Source organism: Pseudorca crassidens, chromosome 13 (assembly GCF_039906515.1).
Source record: "Pseudorca crassidens isolate mPseCra1 chromosome 13, mPseCra1.hap1, whole genome shotgun sequence".
Taxonomy (NCBI): domain Eukaryota; kingdom Metazoa; phylum Chordata; class Mammalia; order Artiodactyla; family Delphinidae; genus Pseudorca; species Pseudorca crassidens.
The window spans coordinates 54,901,186-54,924,899 of record NC_090308.1 but is presented as its reverse complement, the minus strand read 5'-3'; the positions used below and the strand labels follow the sequence as shown (position 1 = coordinate 54,924,899).

General features: G+C 35.1%; 1 long non-coding RNA gene across 1 annotated transcript in view; it reads right to left on the bottom strand.

Moving 5' to 3' along the window:
- Positions 1 to 2,440: 2,440 nt before the first annotated feature.
- The window catches only part of LOC137205016 (uncharacterized), a 242,152-nt gene continuing 220,878 nt past the window's right edge, over positions 2,441 to 23,714 (bottom strand). The window contains exon 3 of the long non-coding RNA XR_010933957.1: positions 2,441 to 2,475. This is a non-coding gene — a long non-coding RNA (uncharacterized lncRNA). The remainder of the gene's footprint in view (positions 2,476 to 23,714) is intronic.

The window sequence follows — 23,714 nt, the reverse complement described above, 5'->3', positions numbered from 1 at the left end:
GAACAAATGAGAGGAAGAGTGGTACAATTTACCAAAATGTGATATTCGTGGTATGAATGTGGTTCTTACTAAATAAATCAGTGTCACTGAATAGATTTTTTTTTATAGTCAGCCAGATATTTATTTTAATTTCATATGCAGGATTTATGATTTTACCTGTTGGTCAAGTAAATCATCCAGGTCATAGCACTGTGTTTGTTAAATGGTTTTTATGTAATGGAAGCTCCTAAAATATTTGTGGTACCAACTGCATAAAGTAACATCATTACTGTATGACATATATCAAGAACCTAGTAAATATATCCCCAGGTAAAACATTTCTCTGGCAAAGCTTCAGTGTTAAAATTCAAATTTAGAAGTAAATCAATACTAAGATGGGTTATGATAGGAAATAACAAGGCCAGTGAGAGTAGTAAAAGTGTTGAGGAAATTTTTTAGAGAGTTGGGAAATAATGCTTACATTCTAGGTGGATGATGTTAAGAGAAAGAATACATAAGAAATGAGAAGTGAAAAGAGAATGAAAGAACATCAGGGAATTAGAAAATGGCCATCAAAAAGAGAAAGAAATTCATAACTTCAGATAAATTGTAAAGGGAGCCGTTAAAAGTGAAACTTCAAACATAGCCTTTTTGGGCCTTCTTCCCCACTGCAGCCCACACTGTTCCTGCCAGACACCCTGGCATCACCATCAATAGGAGAATGAAAGTAATTGGAAGTTTAAAAGTATTTTCTGTAGCCTATCAACTTCTCTTCTGTTAAATGATAACATCAAACATGGGGTTTTATTAGATGCCCAATGTGAGGAGTGCCTAAATTAAAGCAAATCCTCTCCATCTGTTGTACAGAATTTGAAAAAAAATTATGCAAGTTTTCCATATGTTTAAATTACCAGAAGTCAGTGTTCACAATTTGGTAAATTAGAGATGAATGTAGTTTGCAGACAAGATGTAAATGTTGAATATTTAGTGTTTTACAGCTATTGTTTTTTGTTGTTGTTGTTAAATATGAGAAAATATTTGAAGGTTTAAGGCCTTTAAAATATTATTACAAAACACGTATCATTTTCATCAAATGAATACCATTGGAAATTACTCAGTCTACTTATACAAAAATTACTAAACTATCAATTTTTAAACTTCATTTTAAAAAGAATTTCAAATGTTATATCATATGAAGGCATTTATTTAAACATTAATAATGACCCCTTTTGACTATAATATATGAAATGAAATGTCAAATGAACATCGTGCTTAAAAAATAAAAGAAAATTACACACTTTTGTTTTTACTGTTACGATGATAAACAGGAGGAAGAAGAACTTTTATTTTGATTTGATTTACAGCCTCAGATATACATAGAAATGGAGTCCATATGCCTCATACTTAGAACCACAGGGCAAGTAACAGGGTTGCTGTTTTGGACATGAACAGATTGCTCCTACAGTCATTTCTGCATAAAGCTTTTTCTAACAGTTCTCGAATAGACACCCACACTTTATAGTTCAGTGAACTCAATTTGAACAACATATCTACACCATGACCTGAAGCTAAAAATACTGTAAACCAAACCAAGAAGAAAAATTATTGACCATACTTCTTTAAATTCATGTTAATGAATATTCATGTTTCAAATAGGTCTGAATAAAATAAAAGTGCTAGCACACCAGAGTACTTATTAATGATAAACTCAATCTAAGAAATGTCTAAGATGCTTAAAAGAAAGTCTTGCACTTTAGAGATTTTTTTCCCCCTTACACAATAAAATATTTTTAGAGTTGATTCCCAGCATGGGATTTATTGACTTTGGTGGTTTTCATTAAATTAAATCCTAAAAGACTGAAATTAAATATCTTTCAAAATTACTCACAACCTAGCAGTATACCAGGTGTTTAGTGGAACAAAAGGTCCTCAGTTCACAATTTGCTGTTTGGTGGAGGAGGCAAAGGGGCATAAAGCAGAATGTAAAGGGTAAAGGTAGTTACATTTTCTTCTCCAGCATAGCTACCATACTTTCCAGTTAAAGAAGAAATACACACACATACACATATGTATATATACATGGAAGTAAAAGAATACTTTTTTTTCCTTTAACAATATAGGAAGGACTTAATATTGTTTTACCAACTCTTCTCAAAAAATGCAACCTACAATAATGCTCTTATCACTCACATCATTCCTAACACTCAAACTTCAAATCAATACCAGGTACATTCCTGCAGTGCTATTATTTAATATAAAGCTAAAATGTAATAAAATTTCTTGGTTCATATATAAGGGAAGCCTTACTTGCAATGGGAGAAATCATATAATTCTAAGATACTAATTTAAAAATATTAATTAAAAAAGTCATAAAAGTTTCCCATTAGGACAGTAGTTTGTGAAAGAAAAAAATAATTACAAAAAAAAGTTTATGTGTTCACATACTTACTTTGAAATTTCTTACCTGTCATTACTTTCTTTGTCAAAGAGAAGAGCCTAAGAGAAAAAGAAATATTGTAAATGATCAAGAAAATATTAACCCATTTCACATTAACAGAAAAAAAAAAGACATTTAGGTGATATAATTTTATGAGTGTACAGGCTTTGTAAAACTGAAGATGCTCTTAGTCTTTATTTTATACTAAGCCCTGAATGTTAAAATGCTCTTATTCTACTGCCTTTGTTTCTGAATGATCTTATTATTTGAGATATTTTCTTAATAATTATAGCAGTGTATTTGACCTAAATTTGAGAAAAGAACAATGGATCTCAAGTTTATGGGATATATTAATAGATAAATTTCTTGCATTTGACAGACAATGGACAATTTCATATTATACTTCAAATACTTTTATACAAAGGTACTATTTTTACTGTCAATTAATTATAAACACTACTGAAATGGGCACTATAAAGGAAGTATATATCATCTACATCAGAAGAGTGTGTGTCTACTTTAGGACATTTTGTTAACTTGTATTTTGGAAATAGAATTTGTTTTGGATAGTTTATGAAATTACTAAATTTTATAAAAATATTTTATGTTCCTAAAATATATGAATCAGTTTTCTTTTTTAATTCTCTCTGTCACATTTTCACTTGTATCTATAGCAGTAAAGTGTTTCTAATTTGTTTAATATGTATGTCTATTGAGTCTTTAAAGATTTAATAATGATTAACAATTAAAATGTCTTTAATATAAAAATCACTTAAATTAATAAAGCTCGAAATACCTTAGTTCCTCCACCACAACTACCATCATCTCTCACCTAGGCCATTGCATTGGCTTCTAAACATTGGATTTTGCAAGGCAAAGAGGTTTGTGAAAAACAGGAAGAGGGAATTAAACAACTTGGTATGGACTATGGAGGAGTAGAAATGGGTCCAGAAATGGATCTAATACACTCCCTCAGTTTGCAGGGAACAAAATTACATATTCTGCAGGAAATAGAATATAAAGAGGTAAACATTTAGGTTTTAAATCTACAATTATTATTATTACTATTATTTGCGGTACGCGGGCCTCTCACTGTTGTGGCCTCTCCCGTTGTGGAGCACAGGCTCCTGACGCGCAGGCTCAGAGGCCATGGCTCACAGGCCCAGCCGCTCTGCGGCATGTGGGATCCTCCTGGACCGGGGCACGAACCTGTGTCCCCTGCATCGGCAGGTGGACTCTAAACCACTGCGCCACCAGGGAAGCCCCATTATTATTATTTTAATATAATCTGTTTTAGATTTAAAGAAAAATTATAAAAAATAGTAAGAAAATTACCATTTACCTCACACCTACTTTCACCAGTTATTACATCTTACCTCTACTATGGAACATAATAAAAAAGATACATGAAGTCAAAACAACTTATCACTGTTGATGATACTGTTGATCATCTGGCTGAGGTAGTGTTTCTCATGTTTTTCTACTGTTACATTACTTTTTTTCCCTCCCTTTCCATAATCTTCGCTTTGAAGGAATTCACTGTGTGCAGTCCACACTTGAATGGGGCATTACAATCAGCTTCCTTGAGTGTGGAGAATAAATTACAGTTGACCCTTGAACAACACAGGTTTGAACTGCACGAGTCCATTTATACGTGGATTTTTTCAATAAATACGTATTACAGTACTACACAATCCATGGTTGGTTGAATCAGTTGATGCTGAACCCAGTATAAGGAGGGCCAGCTGTAAAGTTTTATGCAGATTTTCGACTGCATGGGGTAGGGGGAGGTTGCAAACCCCCTCATTGTTCAAGGGTCAACTGAGCTGGGCTATAATCCAATACAAACTACTTATTTTTTGCTTAGATTATTCAGACTTTGACCACTGAGAGCTCTTTCAGTTGGTTCCTAAGTCCTATTAATGTATTCATATCATTGTAGTGTGTTTCTTTTTGGTCGCTGTTGTCTCTTTTGGCCCTTTCTTACTTTCCAGAACTGTAAGATGTATAGGCCCATCTTGTATATTTCCACAATCCTAGAATCACTGATTTTTCCAAGAATCCCTTGTTCTCATATTGGAGAGTGTTACTGGAAACCAACATATGGGCACTAGGTATGTTGCTTGCTACTGGAGTATCATTGTTTTCAGACCATTTTATCTGAGAGGGCAAGGAAACATATGTGTTTTCTAACCAGTGTATATACAAGTATTTATAAATATTTCTATCTTTAACTACCTGTATCTATATTTAGTTAAATATGAGCTCATACTGATGTCTCCAACTCTACTCTATCACCTCCTGGATGGTTCTATTCTCTCCTTGCTTGTCTGTAACCTACTACTCCAAACAGTTAGAAAGCTTTCTCCCACAATCCAACATCCATTTACTTAGTTGCTCATTTCTAATATACATGTATAGTGGTTTCAGAATTGTTAACCCATATCCCCATGGGAAACTACTTTATCACATAAAATACAGTGCTTCTCCTGCATGCCTTCTGTCTTTAGTCTTACAGTCTACAGTAATATCCAGAGTGACTTGGGGCAGCACCATTCTCCCACTCCAAGCAAGGAGTCTTTTTCACACTTTTTAAAACATTAATATTTTTATAGTTTCCTGTGCATACTGGCATTCCCTGATCCCTTAATTGATTTTTTAAAATTCCCATACCACACATTAGGGTTCACTGTGTTCTGTATGGTTCTAAGGGTTTGGAAAAATGTATAATGTCATGTATCCACCATTTAACATGTAAAAAAAATGCATCCAACATGAAAAAATGCACTTTACCATTTGCACTGCCATTTATATGTCATACAGAATAGTTTCACTGCCATAAAAAATTCCCTGTGCTTTACCTATGTAACTTTCCCCTTTCTTCAAACCTGCAATGACCATTGATCAGTCTCAGTAGTTTTACCTTTTGCAGAATGTGTAAATGTTATTATTAAGAATGTAGCCTTTACAGACTGACTTATTTCACTTAGCAAGATGCATTTAACAGTCATCCAAGTATGTGTAAGTTGATAGTTCATTTACGTTTATCACTGAATAGCATTCCACTGCGTGGATGCACCAAAGTTGTTTTATCCACTCACTGGAAGTAAATAGAGAGTCCAGAAATGAACCAATACTTAGGTGATCAATTAATCTATGACAAAGGAGGCAGGAATATACAATGCAGAAAATACAAACTCTTCTTAAATGATTTTGGGGAAACTAGACAGCTACACTCGAAAGAATCATACTGTTTGGGAGAGGGGCTATAGGTTGAATGAATCACCAATGGCCAGTGAGTTCATCAATCATGCCTCTGTAATGAAGCCTCCATAAAAATCCAAACGGAAGGGTTCAGAGGGCTTCCAGGTTGGCGAAACCAAAACACTTCCAAGTGCTACCATGCTGGGCTGGGCCCGAAGCACCATGAGAGCAGAAGCTTCCCTGTTTGGGACCTCACCCTATGTTTTTTACATGTGCCTGTTGATTCCTACCCTTTAATATGTTGTGGGGTTTTTTGCTTTTTTGTTTTTTTTTTTTGTGGTACGCGGGCCTCTCACTGTTGTGGCCTCTCCTGTTGCGGAGCACGGGCTCCGGACACACAGGCTCAGCGGCCATGGCTCACGGGCCTAGCCGCTCCGCGGCATGTGGGATCTTCCCGGACCGGGGCACAAACCCGTGTCCCCTGCATCGACAGGCGGACTCTCAACCACTGCGCCACCAGGGAAGCCCCTTTTTTTTTTTTTTTTTTTTTGTGGTATGCGGGCCTCTCACTGTTGTGGCCTCTCCCGTTGCGAAGCACAGGCTCCGGACGCGCAGGCTCAGCGGCCATGGCTCACGGGCCCAGCCGCTCCGCGGCATGTGGGATCCTCCCGGACCGGGGCACGAACCCGTGTCCCCTGCATCGACAGGCGGACTCTCAACCACTGCGCCACCAGGGAAGCCCCTTTTAATATGTTTTGTAATAAACTGGTAATCTAGGGAGTAAATGAGTTTCTTGAGTTCTGTGAGCCTCTCTAGCAAATTAATCAAACCCAAGGAGGGGACTGTGGGAACGTCTGATTTATAGGCAGTTGGTGGAAGTACAGGTAGCAGCCTGGACTTAAACTGATATCCTGAGTTGGAGAGTTTTTTAGAAACTTGAACTTGTAGCTAGTGCATCAGAAGCACAGGTAACAACCTGGGCTTGTGACTGGCATATGAAGTGGAGGGCAGTGTTTGGGCACTGAGCCTGTGGAATGGGATGCTATCTCTGGGTGGGGTGGGACTGAATGTTCCAACCATCTAATTTATGGTAACAGGCTCCACCCTTAGATGCTTTCTAAAAGTCACCTTTTTTTTTTTTTTTTTTTAACATAAACCCAGTTCTGGTAGAAAGGGGCTTGTCATGAATCACAAGACACCTATTTCACCTTTATGACCCTGAAGCATTTTCAGGAACTGAGGACAAGATACCAAATATTATGACAAAGATGCTGCCATTACTCTTATTGCTCAGGAAATTCCAATGATTTGGGATCTAAGAGCCAGGAAGTGAGGAAGAAGACCAAAAACAGTGTATGAGAAATATATTTTACAAATTACAGTATTACAGTAAGGAAGAAGATTTTATGAATTAACATATATAAGGCACTCTTTACAGTCTTAGGATATAGTATAAGCTCAATAAAGTTTAGCTATTAAAATAGAAATCTGAATCTCAAACATGTCAATTCTACAACAGTCCTGCCAAGACATCTTCCAGCCATGCTTGCATATCTCAGTGAGACAATTAATGAAATGCAGGTTAATCTACCAACTTGTGCTTGAGTCTTTTGGTAATAAATTGTTAAATGAAAGTAAAGAAAAATGACAATGTAGCACACAACACACACACAACCACACACATATACACTGCATGTACACATTCATATTTAATTCAGTGTGCATATCTACCATGCAAAACCCTGTGCTAGGTTCTGTGGATGTTATATAAATAAATATCTTGAGGTATCCATCCTCAAGAATATACCATTATTCACCTCTAAACAGAAGCTTAATAAGCACAAGGAAGACATCTAGTCCTTGTCTTAGGCACTGATTAAACCAGAAACACTGAACCAATTTAGAACAGTATAAGTAGGTTTTGTTGAACTTGAAACAAAAATCTTTATAATATTCATGCTTCTGAACACAGGAAAAATTTTAAACCAAAATATGTCTGGTGATACCTCTCAAATTTTGTTGGAAATCACTCTCCCCAAAAGGGATATGAATTTATATTTGGGGGGAAAGAAACTTGGTTATGATGATAGCAGTAATATGTTAAAAATAAATTATTTAATATTAAAATACTTTATTGTACTTACCAACAACTCTTTATCAAGAACATATAAATAAAGTACATAAAAGCAAAAGTTAAAACATAAGATGTAAAGCTGACAATTTTGGGGGGGGCCATGCTGCAAAGCATGCGGGATCTCAGTTCCCCAGCCAGGGATCGAACCCGTGCCCCTTGCAGCGGAAGTGCGGAATCCTAACCACTGGACCGCCAGGGAATTCCTGACAATTATTTTTTAAAAGATTAAGGCCTCATATTAGTTTGCTAGGGCAGCCATAAGAAAATATTACAGACTGGGTGGCTTAAACTGCAGAAATTCATTTTCTCCCAGTTCTGGAGGCTAGAAGTCTGACATCAAGGTGTTAGTAGGTTTGATTTCTCCTGAAGCTTCTCTCCTTGACTTGCAGAGAAGGCCACCTTCTCACTGTGTCCTCACATGGCCATCTCTCTATGTGTGCAGGTATCTGGTATCTCTCTATATCCTAATCTCGTTTTATAAGTGCACCAGTCATATAGGATTACGACCCACAATAACAAAACCATTTTAATTCAGTTACCTCTTTAAAGGACCTACCTCCAAATACGATCACATTCTGAGGAGCCAGGGGTTAGAGGAGCTTCAACATATGAATACAGGGGGAACATAAATCAGCCCGTGAGAGACTCTCTCTCAGGAAAAGGTAATTTCTTTTATAATTTTTTCAATGGGCCATCATAAATTATATCTGTATAATTGTTCAGTCTTCAATAAATTCGTAGTCTTATCAATATAAATTGATTCTCCCCTAGCCTATTTTCCCAGAACATTTTATTTCTCCCTGTTCCAAATAGCAATGTTCACAATTTGCATTATGATTCTATGCCTGTCTTCCCCTTCAGATTACCCACACCCTAGGAAGAAAATCACTCTGCTTTATTCATCTTTAGATATCAAAATACAGCATAGACTTTTACTTGTAGGAAGTTTTCAGCCAAGGTTTGAATAAGCTTTAAATGTGAAGGCAATACCAAAAACAAACAAACAAAATGAAGTAAAAATCAGGTATTATACTACTGTATGTTAATAATATCTAGTACAGTGGTTAATAAAAAAAGTAACTGATATATGTATAATTATACATAAACCTCTATACACACATTAAAGGTATATATATATAATTTAAGAAAAAATATGCCTACTTGTTTGATATTCTAGTTTTTAGTCCTGAGTTTCAAAGCACTTAATGCCAAGAACGGTAACCTGCAGTTACACTTTTTCACAATGTTTATTTTAACATTTTGTGGCTTATTTAGCTCTCTCTGCTTCTAGCAATGTTTGAGGTTTATATATCTCAAATGATTTTTGATTTAATATTACATTCAATTACTGTAATTTAGCAATATTGTTCCATACATTTATGAATCGTTTTTGAAAATATTGCCATTAAAGCTATTGACAGTGTTAAATATATATGTACAAGACTATAAAAGAAATAAAAAGTAAGTTTCATGTGAACAGGGAAAATAATTCCTTCCCTTTTTTTCACACTACAGACAACTATTAACTGGATTGCTCTCCACCTGTTTTGTGCTTCTGGGGAATCCTTATTTCTTCTATGGAAGGCAGTACGTGGATGAAGTAGGCTTGTTATTCATGTGAAATAAATTCAATCAACACAAGAGAACACCTCATAATTAAATTGAATCTGACATTAAACTAATAAATTAGCATGTCACTAAAATGTTTTATACCACTGACAACTTTCTTCCAGTTATTATAAAATAATTTTCATCTAAGATTCTTAATCATAAAACAAAGCAGGATGGTGAGTCATTTTTGATAAAGTGGGAAAGTTAGCCAAATGATCAAGAGCCGTACAAAAAGGAACACCAAAAGAAGATTAAAAAAGACAGTGTTGGTAGAATAGGTTTAAAAGATTAAAAGCTGAATGGAATAGAATATTTAGATAAAAAGAAAACCACAAAGAGACATCAGAAATATGACAACAAAGATGTAGTATAAGGCATAGTCAAAAATTAAATGAAAATGAAAGTCAATGCATTTTTTACAAAAATCAAAAAAAAAGAGAACAAAGAAATAAATGCCAGTAAAGAGAAGAGAAAGATCAAAGATAGTCATATTAGATATACAAGAGACATTAAGGAGAAAATTCAACTTAATTCTGTCAAAACAATGTCCTTGAATGCAGGTGAATATGTCAGATCACTTAGGACGTTTTCCAGAATGAATATAAGTATTCTTTAAAAATAGAGTGCATATACGTGTGTGTGTGTAATATATAATACATATAAAAACAACTTTTGTGTGTGGGGGGGTTTTTGTTTGTTTTTGGCTGTGCTGCACGGCTTGCAGAATCTCAGTTCCCCGACCAGGGATTGAACCCAGGTCACGGCAGTGAAAGCCCAGAATCCTAACCACTAGGCCACCAAGGAACTCCCTTTTTGCTTGTCAAGTTTTTTTTTATATTTCTTTTTTTTTATCATGGTAAGAACACTTGACATGAGATCTACCCTCTCAGCAAATTTTTAAGTGTACAGTGTTGTTAACTGTAGGCTTCATGCTGCACAGCAGATCTCTAGAACTTATTTATCTAGCATAAATGAAACATTATACCTATTAAACAGCGCTTCATTTCTTTCTCCTCCAGTGCCTGGAAACCACCATTCTACCTCCTACTTTTCTGAGTGAGCATTTTAGATACCTCATAGAAGTTGCATTTAATGAAATTCTGAACCCCAGCAGTGTTTTGTTTTTTGGTTTTGTTTTTTTTTTTCTTTTGGGGACTGCACAAGTTGATCACAAAATTTATATGGAAGAAAAAAGTGTCAAGAATAGCCAAAACGACAATGAAAATGAAAAATAAGAAGGGACTAGCCCTACAGATACCAATAGGGCCAATCTGGTAATATGAAAATTAAAATAGCACAGCAAGATGCAAGAATTGGCACAGCGACGGAGGAACAGAATTGAGTTAGAAACAGACTGAAGAGAACAGGAGATTCATGGAATACTGGAGTGGGAGTTAATTGGGCATTTTGTAGGGCAATTTGGAGATATCAGTAAAGCTGGACATTTCTCTGGAACACAGAAGTTTTACTTTCCTCCCTGGGGAGGGAAGGAGTTTGTCTGTGTTTCTTTTGTGGTGGGGGGAGAAGGAAACTTCCCCCTTTACCCCTCTTGAGTTCATGTGGCTGAACTAATAGTAAAATTGACACAAAACAGATTAACAGGAGAAAAAGAAACAGATTTTGATCCATGTGTATGGAAGGCTCATAGAAATGGGACCTAAGAAGTGGCCAAAGCAGGCAGTTTTTATACTTTTTAGACAAAGAAACAATAAATTTATGAGGAATTGAGAAGACAAAGCAACTTAGACTTTGGATGCTTAATTAGTGAAGAATCGAAACAGAGTTTGGGCTTGGGGTAGTAAATTAAAGAAGTAACAAGGGTTGTTTGAACAGGCTTCTTGGCTCTGAATTCCCTATCTCTGGTGTTAAGGGTGTCCTTCTACTTCCAGATGAAGGGGGCGCACCTTTCATGTAAGAGATGTATTTCCTGCTTTCAGGGGAACAGAGGAGAGTCAGAGTTTCTTTCTTGCATTGGCTGCTTCTCAAGCAACTTCAACTCAAAACATTCAGTATGCTGTTGTGGCATGGCATATTTTAAGGTGGTCCATCCTAAGCCTCAACACTTCCAACACTCCAACTTTTCCATGGGCTACTCAAAGGACTGATTTCTACCTTGTTAATCTCAAAGTGCTGATAGGACTCAGCATAATCTAGACATCTGGGAGCTAGTAAGAACAGAGCTTTGGGGTGGAACTCACCATACCCACTCCCCCCACTCAACACAAGCAAGTAGATGAATAAACCCAAGCTCCCATCTTCTCCCTGGGGAGGGAAAGAGTTGCATCATACATTCAGTGCCACATCTTTTCTGGAGCTGGATTTTGTCTTGACTGTCTTAGAATGCTAAGGGAACTTGGCATACTTAACCTCATTAATCATCTGAGAAATGCAATCAAAATCATAATGTGATATCACTTCATACCTGTTATGATCGTTATTATCTAAAAAACAGAGAGAGAAGCGTTGACAAGGATGTGGAGAAATTGGAACCATTGTTGGTATGAATATAAAATGGTACAGCCACTATGGAAAACATAGTATAGAAGTTCTTCAAAAAAAATAATATTACTGTATGATCCAGCAATCCTACTTCTATTTATCCAAAAAAATTGAAATCAGGATCTTGAAAAGATATTAGCACTCTCATGTTCATTGAAGCACTATTCACAATAGCCAAGATGTCAAAACAACCTTAACTTTGAGTGACTATGAATAGATAAAGTATGAAATACACATACAATAGAATATTATTCACTCTTAAAAAAAAGAAGGAAATTCTGCAATATGTGACAATTTGGGCAAACCTTGAGGTTTGATGCTAAGTGAAATAAGCCAGTCACAGAAGGATAAGAACTGCATGATTCCATGTACATGAAGTACCTAAAATAATCAAATTCATAGAATCAGGGAGTGGAATGGTGGTTGCCAGGGGTTCAAGAGATGCGGAAATGGAGAATTGCTAGTCAATGGGCATAAAGTTTCTGTTACGCAAGATGAATAATTTCTAGAGATCTTCTGTGCTATATTGTGCCTGTAGTTAACAATACTGTATTATTATGTCCTTAAATTTTGTTTATAGGGTAGATCTCATGTTAAGTGTTTTTATCACAATAAAAGAAATTAAAAAAAAAACCAAAAAACCTCTAAGATCAAATTTTCCAACAAAGAGAGAAACTATGTTGACTCTTCAGGAGATTTTATTAGTACAATATAACAAAACCTTAATTGCAGTTTTAGGTATTACACTTAAATTTCCTCCCCCACTAAAAATAAATAAATATATGTATTTATTGAATTTATACTATGTTTCCGATAGTCTCCTAAGCACTAAGTATACAATGGTTAAGTAAAAAAAATATGCACCATCTCTTCTATCATGTGAGTTAGTGTCTACCCTGAAAGACTGTATTTTCCAGAACTATCATAAGTATTTCTGTTCACCTAACATTTTCCCCCAGGCTTCCTTCACCTCAGGTGGAAAATTCCATTTGGGCTCAAGAAATGTTGCTGAAAAATAACTACTCATACAATTCTCAAGGGAACTACAAGTGCCCATACCCAACTTTTCCTTTTGTTTTCCCCTCTTGTCAACAGATGTCCTGTTTACTTATAATCCTGTATGCCTGAGAACTTGAAATTTTGTGTGTATTTTTTGTTGTTATGTTTATTGTGAATTTTTGCTACATATCTTCACAGTACCTCTGTTTTCTCAAAACACTATAAAAATCTTTCTCTGCTTAATCACTTTGAAGCAGTTTCTGTGGAGGTTGTCTTCTTTGCTTCACTTCAGCTAATAAAGAGTGACTTTTCATTTCTTCAGATATCCTTGGTTATTTCAACAATCATGATGGGTCTTCCACATTATTCATCTAGTACTTTAAACACTTTTTTCCATCAAATCTAAGATATCATGGATTGTAACACCGGCCCTATTTCATGAACCAGTATAAAAGAAAAAATACTGTCAACCTATTATTTCTTATACTTTAGAAATTTAAAGTCACTGAAGGAATTCTTAGAATTATACTGAGATTTTGTTGATTTTACACATATAAAAAGGATAATATAAACAAAATATATTTGCTAAGATATTCTTAATACTTTTGCACATTAAACTTGACTCTTAGGGATCATTTTTTGATTTAGAGACATTGATATATATGTCTATGCACAGGCCATAATTTGCTATGCAGCACTGATGATGCACCATTTCCTATAACAGTGCTTTTCTCTTGAGATATTTTCTAAGGCACTGTCATCCTCCCTGTATATTTTGATGCTGTTGCTTACTTGATCTTACTGGAAGGTTTAATAAAAGGTTCTCAGACAACAAGTAGAATTCATATTCTTTCCCTGAAGTGTTTCTTTAATAATCTCGACTTTTATAACAAGAAGTCGCAATTATACTCTTATGGCAGCAGGACAAACAATCAAGTGCTTGCAGGAACAGGCAGTGGAAATTCCACAACTGCTATCTGACCTAAAACAACTTTAAGGCAGGTGTCAAGAACAATGCGCTCTAATTTTACAGATGTTAAATGTGTGCGTGGGGGGCTTTTTAGGACTTTGTACTCACTGTTCCTAGCATTCAGAACCTCTTACCCCTCTGTAGTCTACATTGCTGTCATTCAGTAACTACACTGACTTCCTCTAGGAACAAAATTGAAGGCTAAGGCAATTTGACATCTATCTGCTGCTATTTATTACCAGGTTTCAAGTCTGTTCTCTGTTACTGATATTGTTTTGGCTCTTTTTAATTACAGTGTGATTCCTGTTACTTAGCATGTGTTTTGTGTAAATAATGGCCCTCACACGTGATTTACTGTGCCTCTCACATGTGGTGACTACTAGGACCATACACAGAAGACGGTTCTGTTAGCACCGTTGACCTCTGTAATGATCTCTCAGTTTTAAGTTTTACCAGAGGCCACATGGAATTTACTAATAGTCACTCAGAAGTGAACGTGATCAGTGATTACCGCCCTCATCTAAGGGTTTGGATTTTCTTCTTCCTCAGAGTCAAGTTCCTGCTCAGAAATTACTGGCAGACATTTTCTCCTTTCTTTTTAAAACTCATAATCTCCATGCCCAAGGAGACTGAAAACTTCCCAAAGTTTACTGTGCTGTTTGCTTCTCTCAGGAAACCTAAGATGTTCTCTTGCAAAGAAGAGTGACCTGATATAGCTAAGAATTCCCTAAAGCCTAAAAGTTTAAATATTTCATTCTTCTTTCCCTGGAGCCTCAGAGTCCACATACCTAGATGTATGCCTTCCTGTGATATTTATATGTTTTTCTTCTCTTTTCATCTCCTTCTATTTATTAGGATTCTCCTACAAAAGGACTGTTACTGCATATGATTGTATCTATGTTCAGGAAAAGGAAATAGTTTCTACTACTGTACTTACTTTCCTATTCTGAAGATATTAATTAATCTATCTTCTAACCTCCCTTTTTCTCTCTCCTCTTTCCCCTCTTTTTTCCCTTCCTATTTTACATGTTTTTCTTCTTCCTTTGGCGCCAACATAACTGAAATTTTTCCCTTCTTTATTTTCTGCCATTCACTCCATTTTTTTCCTACTCCATGTTGCCGCTCTGTATACTCTGTTCTTTGGGGAGTTTGCATCAACCTACATGTTTCTATAATTCAGACTACAACACTTTTGGAGCACCAACGTTGACATTTGTCTAGGGTCCAAGATCAAGCTGAATTTACTTTTAAAAAAGAGACATTTACTGAATAAAAAGTTTATTGCCCCATTTTGGCCAACTAAGACAGAAAATTATTTCAGGAGGAAGGGAAGGAATGGCAAATGACCTGCATATACAACACAGCTTTAGAAAAATGGATAAAACAAACTCAGCAGGTAGTTAGACTACATGTCAGGAAACAAAGATAGGAAAAAGCATGCATTGACCTAAGATGGGCTATTTAGTATCTGACTCCAGATGGAAACAAAATGAAAAGCTAAAAGAAATACTGGCTTTCAAAATGTTTTGGTTATTTTTTCCCCCTGAAGAAGGTAATAGTTTCCTACTTATTGATATTGAAGAAGATATTTTCAGATTTATTGATGTATTTGCATTGATCTATCCAGACTGACTTGCCTCTGATGAGACATTAATAAATGTACATTGTGAAATAACCTATAGATAGCATTGTACTCTGTGGTCACTGAAAACAAATCCAAATTCAAGGTGCTCCTGTGGCTGATGAGCCACTGTTTTGGTGTAACTACCATAATGTTCTATGCCCTTAGGTAAGAGGTGCATGGACACAAACACAATATTTTAATTTTGCAAAAATTTACACACTCAATTTCACATTGTTTTCCATCCAGAGGCATGAGTACACACACAACAGACTTTTTCTAATTCTCCAACCTGTAACAAATTAATTGATCGTTAACTAAGTCTAGTTACTCCCCTGGCCAATTAGCTTCCATAGGAAGACTATCTTGTGGAGGTTTATGCTCACTCGCCCAATATGTTTGATCATTGATATTATTATTATTACAGATTTTCTTACAAGTAATCCAGTTACACCAGTATTACACCATATAGAAGCTGCTTTAAGAATTAGACTAAGATAATTACAAAATAAATTCAGTAGAAATACAGTACGATTGTCTTAGGCTTCTCTACAAAGCAAATCTTGATCATAAACCAAATGTCATAATAAATTGGGGATATAAATGAAGATCTAAGTCTCACTTAGTGTTGGTTTCCAAGTCTCTCATTTTATAATACAAGGTCGAACTGACATAGGTTCCTACTGACCATTATGCTTTAATATGAAAGATAAGGGTATATTATTTGTTAAGCAATCTTAATATATAGTTGGGTATAAATATTGCATTTTGTAATTGAAATGCCACACATGTGTAAGAATTGATATATAAAAGAAAATCTTAAGACAGGAGAGAATGTTAGATTATAGATATTTAGATCAATTGTATATTTAACACAAAATTATTATTGAGTTATATATAGAATAGATAAGTAGCAAGGATATATTATACAACACAGGGAAATATAGCCATTGTTTTGTAATAACTTTAAATGGAGTATAATCTATAAAAATATTGAATCAATATATTGTACACCTGAAAGTAGTATAATATTCAATAAAGAAAAAAGTATATATACTTCAATAAAGAAAAAAGAGTCTTCTACGGGACTTCCCTGGTGGCACGGTGGTTAGGAATCGCCTGCCAATGCAGGGGACATAGGCTTGAGCCCTGGTCTGGGAAGATCCCACATGCCCCAGAGCAACTAAGCCCGCAATCCACAACTGATGAAGCCCACGCACCTAGAGCCGGGGCTCTGCAAAAAGAGAGGCCACTGCAATGAGAAGCCCACACACCGCAACGAGGAGTAGCCCCCGCTTGCTGCAACTAGAGAAAGCCTGCGTTCAGCAACGAAGACCCAATGCAGCCAAAAATAAATAAATAAATGAATTTATTTTTTTTAAAAAAAGAAAAAAAGAGTCTTCTAGAAACCATGGGTTAAATAAATAGCAAATCAAGAAAAAAAAGTGGATAGGCTTGAAAATGATGGCTCTGTATACAAAGGATTTTTTCCATTGAATTGATTATTTAAAATCAACCTAAAATCAAATTTAATCAAAAAATTATACTTAAATTTCTGAAACATATCTTTACCATGTTTGCTATTATTCACATGTAAACTAAACAAGGAATTGGTACTGTATGCAGATAGTTTTTATGCTTTATTTATGTGTAGAAGAAAAGGCTTGAAAATAAAACTGAAGGTTCAAACTTTAAAATTCAGCAACTGACCAAAACTTTTCTGTTAGGGAAGAACAAACTTTTCAGTATCATAATTCTAACAGTACACTATCATCACTTTTGATCTCAGTATTTTGAATATATTTTACACTTTCTCATTTAATGTTTACAGAGTCACCAGGAAGTTGCAACAAAAGATTAGTGCATTTTATTAATGTTCACTGAAAATAAATACTTTAGGCATCAATTTAAAAATATATAACTCATTGATTTTTTAAATTAATTAATTAATTTAATTTATTTATTTTTGGCTGCTTTGGATCTTCATTGCTGCACGCGGGCTTCCTCTAGTTGCAGTGAGCGGGGGCTACTCTTCGTTGCGGTGTGCAGGCTTCTCACTGCAGTGGCTTCTCTTGTTGCGGAGCACGGGCTCTAGGCACACGGGCTTCAGTAGTTGTGGCACACGGGCTCAGTAGTTGTGGCTTGCAGGCTCTAGAACACAGGCTCAGTAGTTGTGGCTCACGGGCTTAGTTGCTCTGCGGCATGTAGGATCTTCCCATACCAGGGCTCGAACCCGTGTCCCCTGTATTGGCAGGTGGATTCTTAACCACTGCACCACCAGGGAAGCCCCCAAAATATATAACTCACTTATGAAAAATATATCATTTACAGTCTTAATTTGATTACTGTAATTTACTCAAAAGACAAGATTCTTGTCTGGAAAGAATAAAGCATGTCTTTATCTTTAGTTCTATACCTTTTTCTACTTTTATCACAAGTTTGATATCATGGTGGTAGCCATCAAGGAAAGAAAAGTAGTAATCTCTAGGAGGCAGAGAATTACAGTGGTCTTCAAGACCTAGCAATTTATCTTTCTAAAGAGTAATCTGGTTTTAATACCAGGACAGTCAAAGAAGGGCAATGAGAACTTTTTTTTAAAGTTACCAAAGAGTCAGTAGGATGCAAACAGATCAAAATCTAAGTGAAAGAAATTCTACTGGGAAAGGATTTGCGAGAGAAAGTTATTCTTTATTAAGTGACACCAATAATACATCAGAGCTTACTGGAAACCCCTATTTAATGCTGTTAAACAGGTCAGGAAACCAAAGCTAGAAGATTACCACCATTGTTCTTAATAGTCTAAGAAATGTGGCAATATCATCATCAAAAGCAAGTTCTTTAAATAGTCACTTTCTTCAAATAATTTTTGACAATCTTACATCTTTTTCATATAAATGTGTTTATTTTTTATTTGGCTTTTCTTTTGCTTTTTAACATTCAATATGGCCATGTAACTTTTCACTTAAGGTATTTCATGAGTGGCTTTCTTAAGAATAAATGTAGAATCAAATGTCTTTTCCTAGAGGAAGTAAAACTGAACAATTAATATTTTATATTTTTATTTGTTACAATAATATGCTGAAAGAAATAGATCCAGTGACAAAGAAAAACAGAATTGAAATACAATCAACTCATAATATATCCACTGGGATTTGTTCCTGAGAACCACAATAATATAGTTCACTCCTAAACCAGTATATAATCAAACATTTACCTCTAATCTTGAAATTGTAAGACTAGAGTTCCTAAAACTTGACTTACTAGAATTACTCCATTATCGAGTAATTCAGCTGATTGCAATTTTATTTTAGTTACATTGAGATCTATCTTGATCACAGGATATACAAATATAAACAGCTTCTCTCAAATATACATCCACTTATTTTGTGAGACTCAAAGAAGATGAGTAAGTTGGCACTCTAGGCGACAAAGTTAGTATTTTGCTTAATAAAGTACATGTTAGTGGGACTTCCTGGCATTCCATTGGTTAAGGCTTCCAATGCAGGGGGTGCACTGTGTTAGCTCCTGGTGCACAACACAGTGATTCAGATATTTCTATACATTTCAAAATGATCAACATGATAAATCTAGTTACCTTCTGTCACCATACAAAGATATTACACTATTAGCAGCTACATTTACTTTCTTGTACGTTCCATACCTGTGATTCATTTATTTTGTAATGGAGTTTTTGTACATCGTAATCTACCTCACCTATTTATCTCATTTCCCCACCCCATTCCCCTCCAGCAGCCACATGTTTATTCTCTGTATTTATAACTCTGTTGCTATTTTATGTTTGTTCATTGGTTTTGTTTTTTGAATTCCATGTATGAGTGAAATAATACAGTGTTTGTCTTTCTCTCTCTGACTTACTTCACCTAGCAAAAGAAGAATAAATTAGTAAACCTCAACAAGTTTGGTTGTCATGAACAAATTATCAGCCAAACTTATTCTCTAATGATGATTTTTCATCCTTAGTCAGTTCTTTAACACCAACTAAGTCTGTCCATGTTTTTGCAAATAGCAAGATTTCATTCTTTTTTAGATATGGCTGAGTAATATTTGTGTGTGTGTGTGTGTTTGTGTGTGTACATGGGGGTTGTTCTTCATTTTAGGGCTTGCTCAGTCTTGGGAGCAACCCAGAGTTCAGGGATATATGGGGAGGAGAAAAGCTAACTAAAGAAAAAGAAAGGAAAAAGCAGAATGTAAGAAATTGGCACTTGTGAACACTTGATTAAACTGCAAATTAATTTGTGAATTCTAATGTTTTTAACAAAGTTTCTTCAACAGCATTTTTAAGCTGGACATTTTAAGTGCCAAATGTGATTGGTTTTAAGGAAAATAAATTAGTAAATCTTAAGATATATGCACAATGTTTATGGGAAGAAAATAGTTAGGAGCAGTCTTGTTCTCTGTCTTTACAAAGGTGATAAACCCAGGGAATGAAGAAAGATGGTGACCTGGTTGAATCTCCTTATAAACATACCAAAGACAGACCTCTTGCAAATATAATGATGGTATTTGCTAGCAAGAGTTATTATAATTCTTAGTATCTCTGAAATTACTTATGGTCAACAGACCTAAAATCCATGGGTTATTAATTGTCCTTGGAAAACATCATGAAAATTATGTAACTATTGGAATAAATAGTGGAGACAGTTCATAAGTGAAATAGTTTCTTTCCATATAAAACTTGTGCTGTCATACATCACTCAGAGACCTCAGATCTTGTCCAATTTATATTCTAATGTGGCAAGTGCTGGCAAACTTCAGCTTCTCCCAGGTTTGCTTGTCTTGCCATTATTTATATCCTTAAAATTATTTGTAAAGCTTAAAAGTGAATACAGTCTCTAGTTCCTATGGGTTTCATTGGAAAATACAATTCTGTATGTTACTTTAGCTTAATTCCCATTTTCATTGCAAAGAATTTTTGACTAAAAATTTAAATTAATAGTTGAAGCAAATTTTACTCACTGCAATGTCTTTGTTTCTCTGAAAAAGTATGATACAAATTGAAGGCTACCTTTAAAATATGTTTGGCATCCCCAATGAAATATGTGGAAGAGAAATAGTTGCTCTAGTTAAATAATATATGCCAATGAAACAAAAACATATTGACATGGAAATGCATGTGGATAGCATAAGGAAAAGGTAAAGGAAAAGGAAAAAAATGGAATAATGCATTAATCTTCATGTTAAGTAACGTAACGCAGAAATCACACTGTGGAATACTGAAAAGGGAGCAAAAAGTCCCAACTTGAGTTATTTGCTTAGAATGTAGAGGAAAGGAGATGGGTCATTCTCAACTCCTAAAAGCTGTATTTCATGGCTCATGCTCCCCATTCTTCCGTCTTCAAAGCCAGCAATGGTCCTTCTCATGCTTTGAATCTCTTTAATCTCCCTTCTTCTATTTACGACAGAAGAAAAGGCTCCTGTGAGTAGACTGAAACCACCAGGATCATCCAGAATCATCTCTAATCTCAAGGTCCCTAGACCTTATTCACACTTGGAAAGTTCCTTTTGCCATTTAACGTAATATATGCACAGATTCCAAGAATTAGGATGTGAGCATTTTGGGGGAACCATTATTCTATCTACCACAATTTACTAGAAGGTTAATCATTTGGCCTCTATGTCACAATTTTTGCAGATGTGAAATGGGGACGATATTAATGCCTCATTCATTGTTGTTTGTTAGGAACAAAATAACTTACTTAAGCAAAATAATTAAAACGAAGTATTGTGTATAGTAAGAATTATATAAGGGTTTGTTGTTACTTTTAATACATAACAAAAATATGAAACTGTCCCATTTTGTAATATTGTGAGAAAAATCCATGTGATGGCTACCATCCAATCAATGCAATAGTTATTGATGATTTATAATTCTGTGTAAAAATGATTTGTCAGGCTAATCAGTTAAATATAACTGAGGTAGGGTGGATATATGAAGATGATAGATGATTAATAGCTAGCTAGCTAGATATAGATAGATGATAGGTAGATACATACATACATACATATATACATACATAGGCAGACGGACGGACAGACTCAAGAAACCCAATCACCCAAACATAACTGAAAGATATATTCCAACATTGTCTGCCACCTGGAAAATGAGTTTTCTATTATTTTTGTTTTTTATGTATAGTAATTCTAGAATATGTTGCTTTCATAATTAAAAAGAAAATTTAAATGAATTGCCTATGATAGGCCTGAGACTTTTCCCCCTTTCTTCTACTGATACAAGGTAAAAGAAATTATCGAATTTACTTCCTTTACAGGTAATGATTACTGATCACCTCTTTCATAACATGACTTCAGTGGATTGTCACAGTTTGATCTTAGCCAGTGAAGCATCAGCAGACATCATTCTTTATTGCACTTACACAGGCTTATTCCTCAACTCTTCTCTTTCAGCAGAGTCATAGAGCAGAGACCCTTCAGTAGAATTATGTCTATAAAATAGACAAACTCCCTTTTTCCTACTGGTCCATCTTTCTTTGAGCCAATGGATTTTATTCAATTTCTCAATTTACAAAAGAAGAATAAATTAGTAAACCTCAACAAGTTTGGTTGTCCTGAACAAATTATCAATCAAACTGATTCTCTAATGATTTTTCATCCTTAGTCAGTTCTTTAAACATATCACATATTTTACATATGTGATAAATATTTAGATGATATCTAGTAATACCTTGCCAGTAATAGGCATTCATAATCATTTCTCTGACATTTATGTCCATCGAAAACCAGTTAATCCAACTACAAGAGCAATTTCTTAATCTCGATCTGATAACTTACCCAGCACTAATCCTCGTCCATAACTGTTAACAAAACCAAATTTGATACTTCATTAATTGATGAATACAATTTGCATTACACATAAAACTATTGTTTATAACAGTTTTCCACTGTTTATAACAATTTACCAAATATGTATAACATTTTCCACAGCTATAAATTATTACTTATAAAATTTTTCTCATTTTTGTTTTTTGGGAAAACAAATAAGAACCCTGTTACTGTACTCTTTGTGAGAACCTGCTGTTCTGATTAAGAGGCCATATACTTTATTTAACCTAACAATGGATCATAAAGGTAGAAGGAAGTGTGTTTATGCTAGTCTTGGATATTGATAGTAAAGGTAAAACTGTTACTCTTAAGTAATGGCCAGTTTTTAATCAAACACCAGTTTTGCTTAGTGATGTTTAGGTTTTCTACTTTTATGTTATCTACATGAAATTTTTATTATTGAAATATCTTCAGGAAAATAGCTTTGCTTTTACAACTTTAAAACACACTACATTCTAAAGCATTTTTAATCACTAAATCAATTATTTTAATAATGCCATATTTTACACCAATATGTTTCTTTGGAATATAACTGGCATGGTACCTTAGAAAAAAGTCTGCCTAGTTTCTTCTACAGAAAAACGTCTGCCTAGTTTCTTCTACATCTGGATATGTTACTAGTTCTTACGTATCCTTTAAGAAGCCTACTCAGTTTTAGAAGATGAAACAGTCTGCAATGTTTGGGTTAGCATTATATGTTTTTATAAGCAGGTAGCATTATATGTTTTGAGCAATCCTAACACCTAAATACTTGCCAGAACCCTAGCATATGACAAGGACACAGATTTTGCCACTATAGTCTGCACATTTTATATCCTGGGGTCTTTGTATTTCCATTATACTTGTAGTACATCATTCAGCCCTTTTCCCTGAAATCCTGAGAGAATTCTCATATCTGTAATACGAACCATCTAATTTCATTCACTCTACCACTGTCTCACCTCCCATTTTACAATAATAAACCCACCATAATTATGTATAAAATGGTATATAAAGAAAGCAACATCGGGCTTCCCTGATGGCGCAGTGGTTTAGAGTCCGCCCGTGCCCCGGTCCGGGAAGGTCCCACATGCCACGGAGCGCGCTGGGCCCGTGAGCCATGGCCGCTGAGCCTGCGCGTCCGGAGCCTGTGCTCCGCAACGGGATTTGAATTCAGGTCCAGAGTTTCTAAATGTATAGATTTTCCAACAATATTTTTTTTTTCAATTTAGAAGTGAATAAACAAGTGATTTTGCTACTTTCCATATATAAGTTCGTTTGTTTGTAAGTAATGTAAGAGCAACTCTTGCTATATTCCCTTTACTTACTTTTTCAGAGGTTTAATATCTACTTTTATCTCATGTATGTTGGAAAACTTCTGCAGTACCTGAATCTCTGTCTACGCTTTCCTCATACAATC